Genomic DNA, 22041 nt, shown 5'->3' with positions numbered 1-22041 from the left:
TTGCCTCTCGGATGATGTCCATGCATTCAGGAGGCAGGTTGAGGTAGCCAAATTCTAAGACCTCAGGAGCCAGATCGCCAGATTGAGCTGTTGCGGATCTGGATGCTGAATGTCGCCATGGTTCTGCGTCAAGAGGCTGGGTGTGAGATGCAGCCTTTGATGCGGTACCACGGAAAGTTCTAGAAACGTGGTGTACCATGGTTGGCGTGCCCATGTTGGAGCAACCAGGATGAGAGTCATCGAGTGTTGCTTTAGCTTTTTTGCCACCAGCGGAATGAGAGGCGCTGGGGGAAAAGCGTACGCAAATTTGCCAGACCAGTTCATCCATATCGCATTCCCCTGCGATTCCGGGTGAGGGAACCTGGCGGCAAAGCTTTGGCATTTTGCGTTTTCCCTTGTGGCAAACAGGTCTATCTCTGGAAGACCCCACTGCTGGAAGTACGGGTGGAGCACTGATGGATGTATCTCCCACTCGTGCATTTGATGGCTGTACCTGCTGAGCAGATCCGCCATCTGATTGTCCTTGCCGGGGAGGTGTTCCGCCATGAGGAAAATGTTCCTCTGAATGGCCCACTTCCACATGCTCTGAGCCAGATGAGACAGCTGTGGTGAGTGAGTACCTCCCTGTTTTTGGATGTAGTACATGGCTGTCATGTTGTCCGTCCGGATCAACACGACTTTGTTGCACAAATGTACCTTGAAGGACTTCATCGCCATGAAGATTGCCATCAATTCCAGGTAGTTTATGTGCAACTTCTGTTGTTGTGTGGACCACAGTCCCTGCACCGTGTAGGGGAGCACATGAGCTCCCCACCCTTGGAGAGATGCGTCCGTTGTCAGGATAATCTGTGGCACAGGTTCCTGGAACGGTTGTCCCTTGCAAAGGTTGTGTGGATTCCACCAATGCAGAGAGTTGTATGCCCGACCGGTCACCAACACTAGGTCCGTCAGTTGTCCCTGAGCCTGTGTCCACTGATTCGCCAAGCATTCTTGGAGAGGACGCATGTGCAACCTCGCGTGCGGGACTATGAAAATGCAGGAGGCCATCATGCCTATCAACTGCATGAACACTCTCGCTGGCAGGGAGTGTTGCGGTCTGAACCTCTGGATCAGTGACTGAATGCTGTTGATCCTGGCTGGGTTTGGCTGAGCCATAGCAGTCAGGGTGTTTATTGTCGCGCCCAGATACTGCCGCACATGGGCAGGTTGAAGGTGCGACTTTGGGTAGTTGAGCGAGAACCCCAGACTGTGCAGGAGTTGAATAGTGTGGGACATGTCCGCGGCGCACTGTTGTTCCGACTTTGCTTGAACAAGCCAGTCGTCTAGGTACGGGTAGACGTGTATGTTCTGCATTCTGGGGTGCGCCGCCACTGTCGCCAGACACTTTGTAAACACTCTGGGGGCAGTAGTAACCCCGAAGGGTAGGACTTTGAACTGATAGTGCCTGTTTTGAATGGTGAACCGGAGGTACCGTCTGTGGGATGGGTGGAGTGGGATGTGGAAATAAGCATCCTTGAGGTCTAAGGTTGCTAGGAAGTCCCCTTGATTTAGCAGGGGTAGAATTTGTGGCAGTGTCAGCATGTGAAAATGTTCTGACAGTATGTACATGTTGAGGGGGCGTAGATCCAGAATAGGTCTGAGGGATCCGTCCTTTTTTGGGATGAGGAAGTACAGGGAATAGACTCCTGTGCCTTCCTCTTCCACTGGTACGAGCTCGATTGCACCTTTTTGCAGCATCACCAAGACTTCCTGCTGCAATAAGTGCAAGTGCTCTGCCGACATAGGACGGTGCCTTGGGGGAATGTTGGGAGGAGTGGACGTTAACTCCAAACAGTAACCGTATTGGATAAGTTTTCGCACCCACCTGTCTGTAGTGATGGATGTCCAGACTGGCAGGAACTGCTGGAGTCTCCCCCGACAGGTGTTGGATGGTCGGGGGGCAGTGACAGAGAGTCACTGTTTATTGGAGGCAGAGGAACGTGAGTTGTTGTTTCCTCTGCCCCTGCCCTTGGCACTGTTACCTCTGTATCCTCCTCTACCCTGCTTGGGGTAGGAGGATTGTGCAGTTCCCTTTGAAAATTGTGATTGTTGACCCAAGTGTCCTCTGGTAACACCACGTGCTCCTGAGCGACGAAAAGTGCCGCCCCTGAACTGTTGTGACTGAAGTGCCCCCATGGACTTAGCAGTCTCGTTGTCTTTCTTAATCTTTTCAAGTGTGGTGTCTACATCTGGGCCAAACAGTCTGTCAGGATTGACGGGCTGGTTGAGGATAGTAGTTTGGATGTCAGGCTTAAATCCAGATATACGAAGCCAAGCCTGTCGCCTCAGCATGACGCTAGTGTTAATTCCCCTAGCCGCTGTGTCAGCCACATCAAGTGCACATTTTATTGCAGCGTTTGATATAAGCTTTCCCTCTTGTATGAACATTTCTGCTGCTTCTTTATACTCATCAGGTAGATGTTGAAGGAGCTGTTCTAGGGTGTCGTAATGCGCCCTATCGTAACGCGCCAATAGTGCCTGTGTGTTCGCTATACGCCATACATTGGCAGCCTGCGCAGCCACCCTTTTGCCAGATGCCTCAAGCACTTTCGACTCCTTGTCAGGGGGAGGAGCTTCACCCGTAGTTTGGGAGTTTGCCCTTTTGCGGGCATTGGCGACCACCAACGAGTCTAGAGGCAACTGTCCTCGAATATATGCAGGATCTCCAGGTGCTGGCCTGTATTTTTTCTCGATACGTGGGTTCACCACTCTTGCCCTGGTTGGTTCCTTAAAGATCTCTGGGGCATGTTTAAGGACACCTTTGAGCATAGGAAGAATTTTAACTGTTCTTTCTGAGACAGAGAAAGTGTCAAACAGGAAATCTTCCTCCACCGGGTCAGCATGCATGTCCACATTATGATTTGCCGCTGCCCGTTCGATTAAAGCATTAAATGCTGCAGAATCCTCTGTTGGAGATGTACGTGGCCCAAAACCTTGTGGATCTTGTACCACCTGCTGGCCACCTTGGTCCCCAGTGTCGTCATATGTGTCCTGCTGAACATCAGGGTCATTGTCCACTGGGAAATTGTATTGGTCGTCTTCCTCATCATCCTCTCCCCCTGATTGGTTTGGGGAGGGTGATGGACTTTTTCTGGGTGGTGGTAGGAGAGGCTCAATAAGGGCAGGAATGTCCTGTGCTGGCCTCTTTTTCTTCAGTGGAATAACATAGGATTCCAGTGGTTGGGAAGTGATCTTCCTTTTGTAAAGGGTCAGTTTCCCTGTTTGGGCATTAATGTAATGCTCAGAGTGTTCTTCTGAGGCTTGAAGCGTCGAAGGAGCCGAAGTCTTTGGCACCAATTTAGGTGCAAATGCCTTTGGTGGCACCTTTGGTGGAAGAGTGTAAATAAGCTTGGTTGATGACTTTTGAGGAGTGTCAACCTCTGTCGGAGCCGATGGCGTGGGAGCCGTCGCCGACAAAGTCTTTTCTCGAATCCTTTTCAGGGAGTCGGTGACTTGTTTAGTGAAGGAGGCGGAGGGTGTCGTAGCCGACGTTCGGTGTCCGGTGGCGTCGGAGTCCCTCGGTGTCGACGGTATTTGCGTCGACGATTCTTCAGCTGCAATGTGGCGCGGCTCCGTTGTAGGCTTTGGCGCCGATGCCGATGCTGCATTTCCGACATCTTTGTGCCGATGCGTAGTGGCTGCGGCCTTCGGGTCGTGGCCTGTAGTCGATTTTTGTTCGACGGGGCGTTTAGTTGACGGCGCCGTAGGAGCGTCTGAAGGCGTGTGAACAGACTTCGACGTCCGTGCCGGAGCAACAGAGGCCGACTTTTGACGGACGGCCTTCTTGGAGGAGGAGTCCTTGTGCACCTTCTGCGGCGCTGTTGGCTCGATAACCTTCTTCGACTTCTGTGGACCGGAGGTGGACGGAGTCGATGAAGGAGCAGGCTTTGATATTTGTTGTGGGACGTCGGCCATCTTAGATGTTGTCGAGTCCGTTAGTTTCAGTTTCGTTTTCTGCTGGACGTCGGCCATTTTAGGTGTTGTCGAATCCGGTGGTTTCGGTTTCGATTTTGCCTGGACGTCGGCCATCTCGGGTGTTGTAGAAACCGAAGGTTTCGGTTTCGGTTTCGATACGTTGGATGGCGTCTCCGCTTGAGTGTCCGTGGCCGGGCTAGAATGCGGGGCCGGGGATAGCGGTGCAGGGTCGTGGGTAAGGCCGAGTGGCGATCCCGTGACCTGAGCCTGTGTAATATAGACTTCGGGGCATAGCTCTTCCTCTGAGCTATCTTCCGCGGCCCCATAAACTTCTTTGTCGTCCCCTACCTCCTCGACGTATTCAATGTCCTGGTCCTGTCCTTCGACCTGTTCCTCGGGATCAGACTGGACCTCTGTCGACGGTGGTGAAATTTGGAGATGATGGCTACCGCCTTCCTCCGCAGGGTCGTCGAATATGTTGTCGGGTGCCGGTGTCGCTCGCTGGGCCTCGAGGCGCGCCGCGCGCCGATGCTTGAGCGTCTTCTTTGACCTGAATTTTCAGCAGGCCATGCAGTTGTCTTCGTTGTGGTCCGGTGACAGGCATTTATTACAGACCGGATGCACATCGATGTGTGGATATTTGGATCCACAGACGGGGCAGAACTTAAACGGGCTCCGCTCCATGTTAAGGTCGTCGGGTCTTGCTGCGACGAGAGGGCCTCGAAGTGCGAAGAGTAACTAGACTCCGTAGATTTCCGGCTCAGAGAGTCGGACGACGCTCGAGACCGTGCGCAAACAATACCGACGCTGGTAACGAAGGCCTTTTGGCCTTAAGAACAAAGTTTATCGGTTCCGACACGGAGACGTCGAGAACCACATCCGAACCCAATGGCGGAAAAAAACAATCTGGGGATGGAGTCGATGCCCATGCGCACTGTAGTCCAGGGGAGGAGCCACCTATCTCGTGATACTTCGAAGACTCTTCCAGGACAACAATGTGCAATCATCCGGACCCAACACTAGGCGGCGATCTATGCACTAGATATGAATTTAGCAGCCCACATGCCTCGAACCTTCAAATACCTAGGTATTCAGTGTTTCCATGACCAGCTAGATATATGGGAGGGGAATCTGGGGAAGGTTATCCGTGCTTTAAAATCAAGTGTGGCTTTTTGGCGGACTCTCAGGCTCTCGGTCATGGCTAGAGTAGCTCTCTCTTAAATTGTCATATTACCAAGATTGCTGTATTACTTCGTGAATCTTCCGGTTATAGTCCCCAGGGCATGGTTCAAAGAGATGTACGCCCAGCTAAGAGAACTGATATGGGATTGGCATGAGACACAGGGTGTCCCTTATGGCGTCATGACAACCATTGATTGTTGGAGGTTGGGGGGTCTGGGAGCACCAGACTTTGAAGCGTACTACCTGGTAAAGCAACTCCAGTGGCTAGCACAATGGTTTAAGGGTCTGGGACAGGAGGTGCTGGCACTACCTGGGAAACAAACCCGCGAGACTCTAATGCCCAGAATGTTGCAACCTGGTTAAATGGCTGTACAGGGCGATAATGGACATGACGAAACCAACATTGACACACCTGCAAGAGAAATTGGGGGAGTTAGTAAGTAGACCTCTGACTGAGTGGAATGGAGGAAATCCTTAGAGAGCATTAAGAAAGTATCCATGAATTCCAACTTTAAATTAATACAGTTTAATATTCTCCACATGAAATATCTCACACCACACATGCTTAGTGTCATATATGGGACGGCCAACGGGAAGTGCCCCAGATTTGAGGAACCAGATGCTAACTTCCCACACATGATGTGGAGCTGTCCGGAAATACAGGGATATTGGGGGAAGATAATCTCGACTCTCAATGGAGGGTTGGCTCGAGTGTTGAGGTGCAGTCCTGAGGTTTGTCTGCGTGGGCTTTCCCTAGGCCTAAAGCTCGAAAAGTAGGCCACAGGTTCGTGGATCTGGCACTTGTACGGCCAAAAGGCAAAAAGCACAGTTGGCGAGCTGCAGGTTGTCGGTCTGGAAGACAGAGGTCTCAACCTGCGCCAGAGCACTGACCAGAGAGCACAAAATAATGAAAAGGCGCAAACCCCTTGCAGAACCTTGGGCTGAAAAACTTCGGGCCTGGGAATCGAGGGTGACCTTGAGGGTCCTGCAAATATAGAAGAGGAGAGGCATCCCTCAACCCCTCCTCCAACGTCCTACAGCTGAGAGAATTTCCTCGGGCTATGCGAAAAGATTATAAAAGATTACCTAGATAGATACATGGGCCCCTGCCTGAGCTTGCGACCCCTGAAACTCCCCCTGCTCGCCCCACCCCACCCTCCTCACGCAAAAAAGAACAGAGATATATATGGAATATTAAGTGAGATGGAACCCCAGGGAATACGGCAGATAGATGCTATATTTTTTTCTTCTCTTTCTCATTTAATTGAGGAATATAGAAAAGGAATATATTTCTGCACATAAAATGATCAGAGAAGACTACATACTCCCCACCACGAACATTCTTTACCAGGAACGTGAGGTTTACATATTAGAAACTACCTTACCTAAGAATAGATGACTTTAGAGCGTGATTGGGAAAATAGAGTAAGAAATAATGTTGTTGATTTATGCTTGTTACAGTCCACTCTATCTAAAGATACAACAATAGTGAATAAATAACTATGTAATGTATACTGTACAATACTATGTATGATGTTAAACAAAATGATAATAAAAACGATATTAAAAAAAAAAAAGCTACCAGTTGGGGAAATGAAGATCGTGGCATATGCCGATGACCTGGCTATTGAGACTTCTGCACCCAGTGGAGCTCTCATAGAGATTGAAAAGCAGGCTAAGAGATTCGGCCAGTTCTCAGGCTATCTATTAAACAAGGATACAACCCAAGTTATTATCAATAAAGAGGAACTCCTTCAGGATGAGCGGGTTACTAAAAAGGCAACCTACCTCGGTGTAATTATTAGCTCCGGTGTTGGAAAGATTATGGAGGCCAACCTTACCCCTTTAATTCAGAAGGCCAAACTGGATTTTGGAAGATGGATCAATTGAAGCTTTCTCTGATTGGAAGGAGCAAATTAATCAAAATGATCTTTCTTCCCAAAATCCTTTATCTCTTTCAGGCCATCCCGCTGGAGATTGATAGCAACTGATTCCAAATCCTCGATGGGATGCCTCTGGGCATAAGCTAATCCCCGGTGCCCGCTTGAATTTATGACTTTACCCAAAGATCATGGAGGTTTAGCAGTCCCTAACCTCAAATTGTATTATTGCGCCGTAGGATTGCAGCATCTGGCAGCCCTCTTAGGGAAAGTGGGTGTTCCTCCTGAACAAGATGAGTCAACCCCCTCCATATATGAGCTTCTTATAGGGGATAAGACGAGAGACTGTCTTTTCCGGCAAACCAATTTTTGTTATTATAAAAAAAGTCTGCTTCAAAGTTCTTACCACAGCCTTTTGTATTTGGGGTAAAATTTGTAAAAAAAAAAAGTTGGTCTCTGAGATTTAATTACTATACCCTAATACTGGATAATTCATTGTTACCTGATATCTTTCATGATGCTTATGTGAGTAGATGGGTCTTACATTGAATTTGTACTCTCAGAGATTTCTTTTTTGTTTAATTCTTTTAAGTCTTTTGAGATGATGTGTCGAGAATTCTCCACCTGCGGTGCAACCAGCTGGTCCTGGTGGTGTGACTATCAGTCCCGTTATGGTTAATTCGGTAATGGCCAAGCGATCCCACAAATAAGGATGAATTACCATATTGGCTTGCGGAAAAATTTGGACAACTTGAGGCTGTCTTTCCAAATACCTCTCCGCAGAGTCCGGGTCCGTGTTTTGCAGAGGAGCTGCTGAGCGAGGAGCGAGGGCGCGAGGGAGACTGCGGGAGGCCGCGGGAAGGCTGCAGCGGCGGTGAGTGGCATCGGCGTTGGTGTACGGGGAGCCGGAGCCGGAGTTGCTGGTATTTGCACACCGGGCACTGACACCCTCTCGGCATCCTCGTAACTGCCGAGACCTACTGAGCAGGCCGCCGCTTACCCGCCCGTCCTCCACCATACGCCATCCGTTGTTTGCTGTTTCTCTGGCAGCGAGCGGGGAAGCAGGGCGATTGGGGCTGCTGCTGCTTCTGTTCAGCTGCTCAGCTGCTCTGCTGTACCGCGATCAGTGCTCCCGGCCCAGCGTGGACGACGGCGGTCGGTTGTGAGCCCCCGGTGGCTGTGTGCGAGAGCAGGGGGATCGACCACCTCAACCCCAGCGCCGGTCCGCCACCCACACGCCCCCCCGCACCCTAACTGCAGGAGCAGTACTAGGAGCGGAACTAGGCACAGGGTACAGGAGAGGAGAGGGGCCACGTACTGCCAACTGCCATCAATAAGCCCACGGAAGCCCCCACCATAAAGAAATAGTCATAGGTGGAGGAGGAGGAGGATCAAGCTTTTGGCCCTGTATTGCCCCCCCACTTACACACTGTCGCGTTGTCGTGTTGGTCTGTGCTGGCTCACACCAAGACCCCAGTACCTCACCATTAAAGGGTTACAGGGGGACAAGGAGGCACAAGAAAGAGCACAAGGCGGAGACAGCAGCACATCACCAGCACCAGCGGTGGCAGGAAACCGCAAAGAGACCCCACTGATTTATAGTGGGAATCAGCACTGCCTGAGGCCCAGTACAGCTCACGGACCCCCGGGGGGGAGTTAGGAAAACATTAAACGTTAAAGAGGCAAAAAGGCAGAGTGGGGGAGGCAAAAGGCACCGGGAGACGGTCAATAGAACACCGACATGAGGTCTGGAAGAGTAAGAAGAACCCTCACAAGGCCTTCTATCAAACCAAAAAAGAAGGCAGCCTTACAGCCATTCGATGGGAGTAAAGAAACCTCGGAAATAGATGACCCCACTGGGTGCAACACCGAGGACAACGGTACCATCAGTATAAGCGACACCCAGGAAACAAACAGTCGGCCCAACAGAAAACCGAGCAAAGAACTCGCAACCTACAATGGACCTAAGAGGTGGAAACCAGCTGAAAGGAACCCCCAGAAGAGTTAAAGGAGCCAAAAGGAAAAAGCAAGACGAGATTGTGGATATAGACATAGATACAGATGGACACTCATCTAAAAAGCACTCAAGTCTTTATCAGCCTAAAATCTACACAAAATTTACCTTTCTCAAAGATCCTGGCAACATAATCTACTCAAACAACGACATCATTACGGGTCTACAATCCCCACTGCGACCGGAGGTAGCGGAAAGCCAGTCAGTAGCAGAACGTCAGACACTCCAAGCAACTGGAACAACAGTCGTTGAAATTCATAACTCCCTAACTGAAATGGAGACAACACAAGGGGGACAAAATGGTAACAGTGCAGAAGCATCTGATGCGGATAGCGGCCAGCTTAGTCGCCACACCAACTCCTCACTATATGCAGGGCACCCGGCACAGAGCTTTGGGAAACTCACGCCCGTGAATGAAAAGAACCCAGAGAAGAAAAATGGGGCCTTACAACCTAATGACCTACCTGAGCATCAGCAGGCCAATGACCTGAGAGAACACTCCCCCTCTTCTCTAAACCCTCAAATACATCAGAACTCTCAGAGCAAACACAAAGGATTATTTACAACTCGCCATGCAACACACTGTACCCCAAATAAGCAACCAGTCACGCATCATGACAACTTAATAGCCGAGGAACAGCAAAGGAGCTCCAACCCACCAACTCACCCTTCACAACCGCCACCTGTGGACCTCAGTAACCCAGACATGACTTTTCTGGCAACACAAGAATGGGAGGACTTAGTAGCTTCATACAGCGTAAAGCCTACCCACAACAGCTCTACAGAAGTCCTCGCTTCCCCGTCCATCGTAGGGAGTAACGGTCCCACCAACATATTTTGGGCAAACTTATTGAACACAATTCAACTGTCAGCCACACCACTGCAGTATCAATCAGACAAACTGGACCTGCAGCTAACCGTCCTCCAGGCGCTAGCAGATGCCACAACAGGGATAGAAAATAAACTATCAGATCTTAATGGCCTTATAAAAAGAGGGCAAGAATCAGCAAAACTATCACAAATAATAAGAACTGAGTGCATCTGCTCCCCGATAATTGACAAGTTATCAACATTACCGACAATTCTGGGGAACCTCCTGGTGGACTTAAAAGAAAACATTACAACGCACCTAGTCACAGAGGCAAAGACCAGCAGTACAGGTCCTAGCCAAAAAACACCAGGTGGCAAGATCCACCACATCACCAGTAAGCAAGGCGATTTATCCCCAAAACCCATAAACATTAGAGATGATTCCTTCCTGAACACTTCCACCATCGGCAGGGAAGGTGCAGAGACATCTACAAATGCACGTGCCCGCCGCAAACAAAAAAGGAAGGGCAGGAACAGAAAGACAATAGACACTTGTTGTATTAACGAGATTGAGTCAATAACAACGCCAGGAGATAAAGAACAAAAACGAAAAAACGAGAAGCTCATGGAGGACATAAAGTCACCTCCCACAGATATCCAATCTACGGACACTACGACTCTGGAACTAGCAGAGACCTCAACACGGAAACAAGTAAAAGAGGGAGCAGGCAAACAGACGGAGCAGGAAGTCACCGGCCCAGTCATTAAAAAACAACTTACCCCTGCAACAGATTCTGCACACGACATACGGAGTATTGGAAGTATACCAGAAGTTAAAAAGTCAATAGTACTGTCACAACAAACGTAATGTGGAATGCACAACAAAGATCAGGCCCAAGGGGTTTTGACCCATTTCAGTAAAGACAATATAAACACCAATCAGCCAACAAACCGTGCTGAACTTTGCAAGGACACCACCACCCGGAATCAACATGGAATCACCACTACTTACAACGACACGTTATATAGTGCCGAACCCCCAAACAGTGTCAACCAACACATGACACTCACTTATCCGTGCAGACAGTCGCCAGGAACAAACGAGACAGACATCATTCTGTTCATCCACGAATTCAAATCTAGAGGTAGAGTGGACACCCTAAACAGGGGCAATATACTAAGACTCATCCACTCAATTGAAAGTCTATCACACATTAACACAGCAGATCTGCTATCAATTGAATTTTACTCACCGTCTGACCGACGAGACAGTGAAACAACAAAGTCAATATGGAAAACAAAAGAAATAGCAGGTCGAATTTTAGGGGAAACACTCAGATTCTCCAAATGGGGAATAAAATTGGTACCGGGAAAGAGACCCGCTTATCCCACCCCACTCCTAGAAGGAAGCAATACAGACCACCCAAAAAAAGTCAACTCGATTCTAAAAGGAGCACACAGTAACTCACCAGGACTGAATGACACTTTAACATCCTCGATAACTTACCAACTTAACCCAAGCTGGGCAAACATACGGCGGACAATAACCACAGGCGCCACAAAGTGACAAAGGTCACCAAGCCAGTCCTCTATAAAAGCTGACACTCCAAACATAAAAATATGCATTTGGAACATAAACGGTCTGACTAGTAAACTAGACGACCCAGACACACTAAACTACCTAAAATCATTCGACCTGATTCTGCTCCAAGAAACCTGGGAGGAGAAAGAGTTCTCTCTTCAAGGATACTCAACCCAAATCCATCCAGCCATAAGAAACTCGTCCTATGGTCACAGCTCAGGAGGTCTGGCATCGCTAGCTTCAATACTCACCATAGGTAAAATGGAAGCAATAAAGGCAAAAATTACACCTCCAAGTGCCATACAGGCAATAGTAATAACGATCAAAATAAACCAGGTTGCCCAACAACTGCATATAATAAACACATATTTACATCCCAAGCATAGATCAAAAGGCGCGGGAGAATTGGTCAATGAGGTGGCAAGATTGATGGAAGAAAGGGAAATAGAGAACTTACTCCTGGCAGGAGATTTTAATCTTTAACTCTTCGGAGATAAATCAGAAGACGAAATGGTACAAGACCTTAACATCGCTTGGGGAATTCCTAATCAAGCCGCACCCACTCCCAATAAGCAAACAAGATCAGTGGCGGCTGGTGACATTTGAAAGTGGTGCGGCGTACATTTTCTGTCACAGTGCACTGTTAGAGGTGTGGGTAAAGGTGCGTGCGTGTAAAAGCCTTCACGTTCCATTCACCAAGCCATTCCTTAGACACACAGATTCATTAACTGTAGATTTTGCCCATGACACACACTGATCTGCATTTAATAGCTGCTTGTTCGCAGATCGAGGCCTCTTAAGCAGTTTACAACTCCAGGGACCTCAAATATCAACCTCAGACGGCAAAGTACGACCTCTCAGGGATGTTTAGAAAGGGATTGTGTGGCGTTATTAATGTCACTCGGCCTGTTTACCATAAATCCCGGCCCCAAGGCTCCGCTTATATTTCCCTGGGAACCGAAATCAGGGAGAAGGCACCCGGCTCGACAATAAATAACTTTCACAGTAATTCAAATAATAAAATAAATATAAAACTTACCTTTTTTGAATGCCGCTGCGTCTGACGTGCTCTGTGCCCTCGTCACTAGGAAGGCTGCAGGCAGCCTCCCTCCCCTCCATGGCAGCCGGCGCTGATTGGTTCGGCCGGCTGCCTTAACCACGTCATTTCTCCAAGTCTGCATGCTGCAGAACGGAGAGTGGGAGGTGGCAGGGGGGAGCGGCTTGCCCACTGTTGCTAATACTGTCTGTTTGGACAGCCTCTCAGGCTGTCCAAACAGTCGGTATTAACAACATTGGGCAAGCCACTCCCCCAAGCCACTCCCCCCTGCCCTGAGGCTCGAGTAACTTGAAGAAAGAAAACAGGAAGTTCTGCTGAGGGGCAGGCAGAAACAAATGGTAGTTATAAATAACTACCATTTGTTTCTGCCTTCTTCTCGCACGGCGAGAAAGCAGGGGGGGCGGCGCCCAAACGCCCCCATGGAAGAACCGCCACTGAACAAGATACTCAAGTCAGCTATTAAGAGGCCTAGAGCAGCTAAATCTGAGGGTATTAAATGGTCGATTTGAAGAGGACACACCTCCAGCATTCACGTACTTTTCCTCATCTACCTCTTCGCATCTCGACTTCACCCTCGTAACACTCCCTCTGTTTGATGCTATTTGCTCATTCAAAATCGGTGTAAATGGTGAAAGCGACCACCAACCACAGGAAGTGGAACTATACGGTACCAGAGGGATTGACCTAGAAGAAAGAAAAACTGCTGGCACTGAGCACACCACAAATCTCAGATGGATAAGGTGCAAGATTAACAAAGTAGAAGAGCTTACAATCAATGCAAGAGCAATCCTGAATCAGATCTCAAGTTCGTCAAAGAACCCACTAGAGGCCTGGGAAGACTTTGTAGCAGAACTCGGAACAAAATTCGCCACAGAGCAAAAATCCTACACTACGACCTCATCAACCCACACAACAGTGAAAGTACCTACACAGGAGATAAAAAAACGAAAACGGGAAATAACTATGATCCTTAGGAAACTTCGTAAACAACTAAACAACGTCCCCTTGCATGAGGAGCTGCGATCCCTAAAGACTCGGCTCAACAAGTCAATCTGGGAAAGAAAAAGGAAAATCAACGAGGACCTCTGGGCGAAAATCGTACATGACTCTAACAGAACAACAGCGCCAGGTTCTGGAAAACAATACAAAGCCTCCAACGCCCAAGCCACAAAGGAATAAATTCCCATGTATCCGAACCCGAATGGGCCCACTATCTATTAACACACTTCAATGACAAAACTCCTGAGATGGGCTTATCTAGAGGAAAAAATCTAACTATGAGGATCATAAAGAGCAATATGAAAATGACATTCAATCATCGAATAAATGCAAACGAAAACAAAGACACAGTTCCGGTGAAGACATCATGCAACTCTGCAACGCTGGAGATAGACGGAACATCAAGCTTTAGCCCACCTTTAGGGAGCGAGGATAAAAAACACACAATAACAGCAGCCAGGATTAAGAAACAAATATCCAAAGGGAAACCGGAAGGAGCTCCTGGGCCCAATGGAGGCCCACCAATAATGTACAAGCACAAAGCCAACTTCTGGAGCGAGACACTGGTGCCACTCTTCCAGGAAGTTAGGGAAACAGCGACGTGCCCTTCAACCTGGAGCGGATCAATACTTAGTCCGATCCACAAACAGGGTGATAGGAGCACTCCAAGTAATTATCGCCTCATCGCCCTAATTGATACAGAGGCAAAGTACTACGCGGGCCTCCTCCTGGAGGAACTAACATCGTGGGCAACCCTAAAACACATCATTCCCATTAACCAAACTTGATTCTGCAGAGGACAGGGCACAATCACAAATATCATGGTGTTAACCCTACTGACAGACGCTGCCAAGACAACCAAGAGCTCACTATTTCTATGTTTTATAGATTATAGTGCAGCGTTTGATCATGTTGACCGAAACAAAATCTGGTTGAAACTAGACAAGTGGGGGATACCGGGGCCATTACTGCAGCAGCTGATACTACTTCATACTAACACCTGGGTCAAGATCAAACTTGGTAGCGGGACGCACCTTTCCAGGCAAATCAACACCACTAAAGGTCTAAAACAAGGATGCGTCCTTGCTCCCATGTTGTTTAATCTTTTCCTCGCAGACTTACCTGGAGAATTGCACAAAGCCAATTCACACGCGCCAAGGCTGGGAGACATCTCGCTATCAAACCTTCTTTATGCCGATGACCTAGTCTTGGTAAGCCGTTCCCCAATTGGACTGCAACATCTCTTGGACACTACCAATCAATTTTCAATAAAAAATGCTTTGAAGATTAACTTAAACAAGACTAAAGTCATGTCAGTAAATTACAACAAATTAAAGAAATTGGCATGGTCCTTGGATGGACAAAGGCTGGACCAAGTTACCAACTATAAATACCTTGGCGTATTACTAGACAGTAGAGGCTTGTTCAAACCCCAGCTAGAGGCTATAGCACGGAAGGGAACTACCTTTCATTTCTCAATGAAGCCGCTACAAAAAGTTCTCCCTGAACGATCATTTGGCCCCCTCCTACAGGTGATTAATGCACGCCTCCAGCCTATGCTCACATACGGTAGCGAACCCATGCAAGGGAAGGACGCTAATGCCCTAGACAAAATAATCAGCAGAGCATACAGGGCAATCTTCCGTCTGCCAAATTATGTCTCTCCTGCCCAAATCCGTCTCGAATTTGGCATCCAAAAACAAACGGTAGAGAGAAGAGGCGCCTATATAAAATGCTGGCGCAAAATCAAAGGCTCGGAACGAGGAACCCTAAACGCTCACCTATGGACAGAACTGTCAATACGATCAAACTCACCCGCTAAGAAATACCTTTTAAACTCTTTGGAATATCTGGACCTAACCAGCCTTTGGGAGTCATCAGCTGACAACAACAGTTTCAAAAAGGTGGTAACAAAAGTTACTAAATTAATATCATCTATCGAAGATAAAGACACCCTGGCCAAGAGGGCACATGGATGGGTCATGCTGAAAGATTACAATGCCCTGAAACCGCATAAATATCTGAAAATGGGCCTCACGCGGAAGACAAAAGATACATTTCTAAACCTGCGCTTTGGAATTCTACCAATTCTACCTCACTTGGCACCATGGAAAAGGAGGCCAGACGAACATCTTTGCTGTCTTTGAAAATCAGGGAATGAGGATTTAATCCACATAATCTGTATCTGCCCTAACCTGATAGACATAAGGCGCGCCTTATTTTGACCACTTTGGAATCAAAAGGGTGTAAAAAGCTGCAGGCAAGCCGTGATGATATGCTTCAACCCAGAAGAGGTCCAGTTAAATTGCAGACTGACGAAGTTTTTTGACATTGTATCCACAAGACTTACTCAACTACACGGCACAGTGATCAACGGCATCTAATAACTCGCCAATCAAGAAATAGTCTGCCAAGGTCCTGCCAAGCCAAAACAAGCTGAGAACATTGTCTCACACTTTTAATTTTCACAAGTGGGTTAGAGATACTGTAATAGAGAATGATAACTTGATACGGTTTTATATACCTTTTTTCCTTTAACAATACACGCGTTTTCAAGCTTATAACGATTTTAATGATGTACGTTTTATATTGTGAGTTTTAATTAACTGTACAATAAAGTAAACTCTCCTGTGGAGAAACACAGGATTTTGACTATTAGTTTGCCTAAAGACTTACTTCCTGAGTTGGCTGATTGTAACACCTGGGGTAAGGTGTTCGCAGCGGTATATTCGAAGTGCTTCGGCACTCCCTCCATGGCTGTACTCCCCTCCATGATTAAACGTGTTCAAGATTAACACAGAGCCAAGGCGGCTGTGGAGCTGGGGATGAGACTGGTGGGGGTGTTCGAGGTGGTTGCTGATATGATCCTTGCCAATGTCAAGGGCAATGCAGTAATCTTTCAAGTGGCAAACCGCTTGGAGGCTGTTCCTGATGCAGACAAACCACCCAAATTACCAAAGATTATTGTAAAGGCTTATAGGACCGCCACAATAGTTTGGGAGTTAAGCCTTTTACTCAAACGCAAACACAATCCCAAACACAACAAAACGCTCAGTCTGATGAAGACGGGCATCCAGTATTTCCTAAAAAGAACTGGAAAAATAAACAACAGGGGCAGCAACAACAGAAGCAAGGTTCGAGGGCTGGTTCACGACACCTGATTCTTGCGAGCGTACTTATGACTTACACAAAAATCAAGACTGCTGATAGATTTCAGGTCCCTGATCAGCGGTCTCCTCGTTCTTCACAGGATACATCTGGCTCTCAAGTTGGTGGTGATCCCCTGGATCATGGCAAAAGTCATCCTGCGCCACAGGGATGTGATCAACCTCGTCAGTTTGACTTTAAAGGGAAACAGGAGGATCTACCTCGTTTTCGACCTCCTTTTCAAAAGAACAAAGTTGCCGCTTTAACAGTGAGATATGCCTCAGACGGTGAGAACACGACTACTGGATTGGACTTGGGCGGTGACTCTGCTCGACAGCCCACGGAAGTTACCATTGTGCGGAAGGCACTGCGTCCTTGCCTGGAGGCGACAGAAACTGACACTTTCATTACAGTAGACAGCTAACACCCGAGTTGCCCACCCTGATAGACTGTATAATATGGTTTTTCAAACTGAAGGTGACATTGAGGTGTAATCATAGGGATATTTTGGTAGAATCTGACCTCCTCTTATGACATTTTGTTGGCGGAGGTGGATTGGCCCCCACCATTTGTTCTGGCCCCAGCAAGAGGGGAGGACGTGATACCTCCGAGTTTTTCACATTATGTCCCCAAGGAGCATGCAGAGGCTTTTGCAGCTGAGTGGGCTTTGGCCCTTGCAATGGCTGTGTACCGTAAAGAGGGCTGGGATAAAGATTCTCCGTTGCACAAGATTCCTTTACGGTCTATGCCACAAGCACTACCCCAATATCCAATCCGGCGGGAAGCTAAAGGTCCCGTTTCCGAGGTTCTAATTGAGTTGGAGTATCAAGGAGTGATTGAGACGTGTGTGTCACCGATGAATAATCCTCTTTTTACTGTATCCAAACCTGATGGGTGTTATCCCATAGTTTTAGATTATCAGCATTTGAACTCTCATTGCAGTAAAATTTTGTGGTACAGAATACCTATAGCACTGGTCTTGTAGACAGTCTTGTCAGTAAAACATATAAAACGACACTTGACATTTCCAATGGCTTTTATAGCAATAACTGTCCCCTGAATGCAGTCAATGGACCGCATTCACAGCCGGTGGAAAACAGCATTTTTTGGGGTGTTTTCTTATGGGGTATAAGATTAGCCCCGGGGGTTTTCGCCGCTCGTGTTGTCTCTTTGTTAGACAGCATTGACCCGGATGCATACTCGTATTTAGATCATATTTATCTGACGGACCACAAATTATGGCCACATCTATGCCGTGTTGACCGCATCATTCTTATGTTTGCGGACGACGGTTACAAATTTAACTTTGCTAAATCACACATCGCTAGCTATGCGGTGCTGTTTTTGGGCTATGAGCTCAATAATGAAGGTAGGGGCTTAGCACCCCACTTTCTGGAGAAATGAGCAAGTCTGCGATCTCCAACTACTCTGAAAAAACTTCAGACTCTGCTGGGATTTTTTAATTTTGGGCGGACTTACATTCCCGATTATGCCCAGCGTATCAAGCCTCCTTTTGCTTTGATACAACCTACATTTTCTAAAGCCAGCTTCCTTGCGGAAAATTCTACTATAATGCAATCTTTGCAGTCTGATCTATTTAAATCTAAGTACTTGTTGACACGTGACAACCACACAAACCTGGTGATACGAATCAAGCCAGGCGTAGTGTGTTTCACTTACTTGACGTACAATGAAGCCGACACAGTACCTATTGCATACAAATTGCATTTGTACACTTCTGCCGAAATACGATTTTCCACTGTTGAAAAAGTTTTAACAGCAGTGCAGATGGTGGTCCTGAAGGAACGCACACTGGCGCAGGAGAAACGCATTTTGGTGGTTACTCCTTACCCTGCCTTAAAAGCAGTGGCAAATGCGAGTGTACCAAACTCCAAAGCATTAGATCCCCATTGGATACAATGGGCTACTTCTTGACGCCTCCTGATGTCACGTTTATCTTTGACCCCTCTCTTCAGACACAGGAGTTCTTGCAGTATGAACACTTTCATCCACCTCCTCTGTCTTTGCCCCCTTTGGAGAAGTACATATGTATTGGCTCTAAACATGCTTATTCAGCGACTGGTGCTATTGTGGCTGGTACAATGGTGAACAGAGAGTTCAAGTCTAATATAGTGCATACACTGGCGCTAGGAGACTCTACCGCCCAATAGGCCGAGCTGCACGCTCTAGTTCTTGCTCTCAAGTTTGCAGATCCAAATGTATCAACTCCCATTGTGTGTGATTCTTATTACTGTGTTCAGTCTTTCAATGACAACTTATTCTTTTGGTCTCAAAATGATTATCGAGATGCTAAAGGCAGTGCAATTAAGCATAAGACGCTTTGGATTTGAGTGGCAGATCTTAAACAACGTCTGCCCCTCATACATGTTATACATACTCTTGGCCATCAGCGTGTGGGAGCACACACTCTCGTTAATACTTTGGCTGATGAAGCAGCCAAATCTGCAGTAGCCACGTGTTCAGTAGCAGCCGTTACAAGGTCCGAAACTAAGATTGATAATGAGATCTTAGCAGCTATAGCTGCTACTACGGAGGGCACTAATTACCCACAAAGTATTCTTATCAGTTACATTCAGAACAAGTTCTCTTTGCCAGAATACCAGACGTTGGTGATCGGCTGATTCCCAACGCGGACCGCAGATACTCTTTGAACAAAGCCGCAAACAAAGGCATGGCTTTGACCCATGCCGGCGTGTCTGCAACAGTTTCTATCTTGCAGCAATGTTATTGGTGGCATGGTTTATATAAACAGACCCGTAATAAAGTACTTTCTTGTGACATCTGTCAGCAAATTAAGCCTTCTACGGTGACATGCCCACCACAAACACAGCTGTGCATTTCTAATAGGGCTTTTGGTTGGGTCAATCTTGATCACTGCGGTCCATTTTCTTCAGACACTGCATATAAATATATTTTGGTTGCAGTTCATTTGTGCACTGGATTCCTTTGGGTATTGCCACAACGCAGTGCTGAGGCTCGAAATGTCATCAGGGATTTGCGTGTCTTTGTAGGGATCTTTTCCTGTGGCACCTTTCATTCAGACCAAGGTCCTGCATTCGCCTCTAAGGCGTACAAGGATACGATGAAGTCTTTGGCGGTGCTGGTGCAATTTTCGTCTCCATACTGGCCTAAGGGCAATTGAGTGTGGAGCGAATGAACCGTGACTAAAAGCAATCCTTGATACCTAGAGTCTTAGGTACTGGCAGGAACTGGTTAGCCCATGTGTGTGGAGTCCAACATGCACTTAATAATCTCCCTAGAAGAATTCCAGGTGGGCGGACCCCATACGAGATGCTCTCTGGCATCAAGATGTTTGTGCCAGACCTTGATGATCTAACGTTGCAGCGGCTGTCACAACCTTTGACGTAGATAATCATTCTACTATTTTACAGGTCCTTCCAGAGACTCATGACAGTCTTGCAACTGAACATTTATCCTCTGCCACTGATGCTGCACTGCTGATTCCGATTGCCGGATGACTCCCGAAAGTTCGTGATTTGGTCAGAGAGAAGTTGGAGAACAAAAAAGAATTTGGTCCCTCTTATCGTGCACCGGTTCAAGTGCTTGGCTTGAAGGTACTCGTACAGTCATTTTACCACTGCTTCCTGGTCCCAAAGACAACGGATACATCTCAATTGACAATGTCAATCTACAACACCTGGCTGATTCTGAATAGTGTGACGCCGGCTATTTCATGCCCCATAATTTCGAGGAATGCTGGGATTGGCACATCTATCAGCTCACCTACTGACACTGACATTGAGATAGACCCTATTCTTGGCCATTTGCCTGTCCCGCCTGCTTCCTCCTGCAACGAGGAAGTGGAATATGCTTATCCCATGAGTGAGTACATTTTTGCCCAGATTGCCAGAAAGTCATTTACACCATGGCAGTTTTTCTTATGACGCATCGTCCATCACCTCAATTGGCCCTACCTAATTGACTATTTTTGTCTCCTGTTTTAAACAAACTTACTTAGTCCCTCCTTGGACATACATCTGATAAGTACTCATCATGTGTTTTCTCTTCATGTCAATTGGGTTTGTGACGGTGTTGTTCCTACTCATTAATGGTCACTACTTACCAGAACGCTCTGTTGTGAACTGTATGTTGGCTCCCATTCATCTTCCCACATCATGAAGCATGACCAGACTCTTGTTAACATTTTAGCATTCCCAGTAATGAACCATGCGTCTTTCGTGTCTCCATGGTGTGAGAAAATGCCGTATTTCTTGCATTGGTATGCCCCCACTTTTTGCTGAATTGCTGATGTGCTTTAACTGAGTGTGCCCTGGGCTCCTGCCAAACAGGTGCCCAAGGCCTGTGTTCCCTCCCTAAAATTGTATTGAAGCTGAAACCGCGTTGGCATCTCTGGCCACATGTCAGCCCCTGGTAAATGGTACTCTAGGTACCCAGGGCAGTGTGACCAGAGAAGACCCCTAAGAGCTGCAGCACTTATTATGCCACCCTTAGGGGCCCTGCACCCTGACACCCACATGCTGCCTTTGCAGACTGAGTGGCCTGGTGCAGAACTAAACAAAGTCTTGACATCGCACACATCCCTGTATGCCATGCCCACACACCCACTGCCCTGGCATACATCAGTCACCCCTCTAGCTGGGTGTCCTTTGCCAGTGGTGTGGGCACAAGTGCATGAGCCCTGTCCTGTGCCCCTTCAGTACCCAGGGCCATTCCTGCGCACTGTAAGTGCAGTAATGTCATTAATAGTATATGGTGCAGGGAGGTTGTCATTACGAACTCCACAGCTACACTGAAGACTGACAAGTTAGATAACAAACTTCTCAGCACATTTAACCCACAACAATGCCAGTGTGGGATTTAATGCCAAATGCATGACAGAGGGCAACTTAGAGTTGCTCCCTGAACCTAACCTACAAGCCCCACGTGAGGAAAGGAGGTGTGCCAGCCTGGGCCAACTCCACCCCTCAGATGGGAGAGGCGAGGTGAAGCACAACTCCGGGCTCAGGCCATCTTGAGGATGGCGAGCCCTGCCCAATTAGAGATAGGCTCCTGTCCCGCTCCCACAGAAGATGAGCAAGATAGGGGGTGAACTCACCCCAGGACAGGGACATATTGGACCCTGCCCTTCCCCTAACTGTAACACCCCTACATGTAATATTTAGGGGTACCCTGAACCTTCCTTCCTCAGATCCCAATTTCTAAACAAGAAAGAAGACTGAGAAGAAGGAGACCTGCCGTGCAGCTAGTAACAAGAGGACGAGACCAACTGACTTGTCCCCAGCCCTCCAGGCCTGTCGATCCTTGAACTTGCTCCTGCGAAATACCGGCACCTCCTGTGGAGAGCAACCTCAAGAATCCCGGAGGACCTTCCTGCCTTGACCCTCTTAGAGACTGGGACTTCCACGAGCACTGG

The sequence above is a fragment of the Lissotriton helveticus genome, chromosome 3_1, assembly GCF_964261635.1.
Source record: "Lissotriton helveticus chromosome 3_1, aLisHel1.1, whole genome shotgun sequence".
Classification (NCBI taxonomy): domain Eukaryota; kingdom Metazoa; phylum Chordata; class Amphibia; order Caudata; family Salamandridae; genus Lissotriton; species Lissotriton helveticus.
This window is presented reverse-complemented; position numbering follows the sequence as displayed.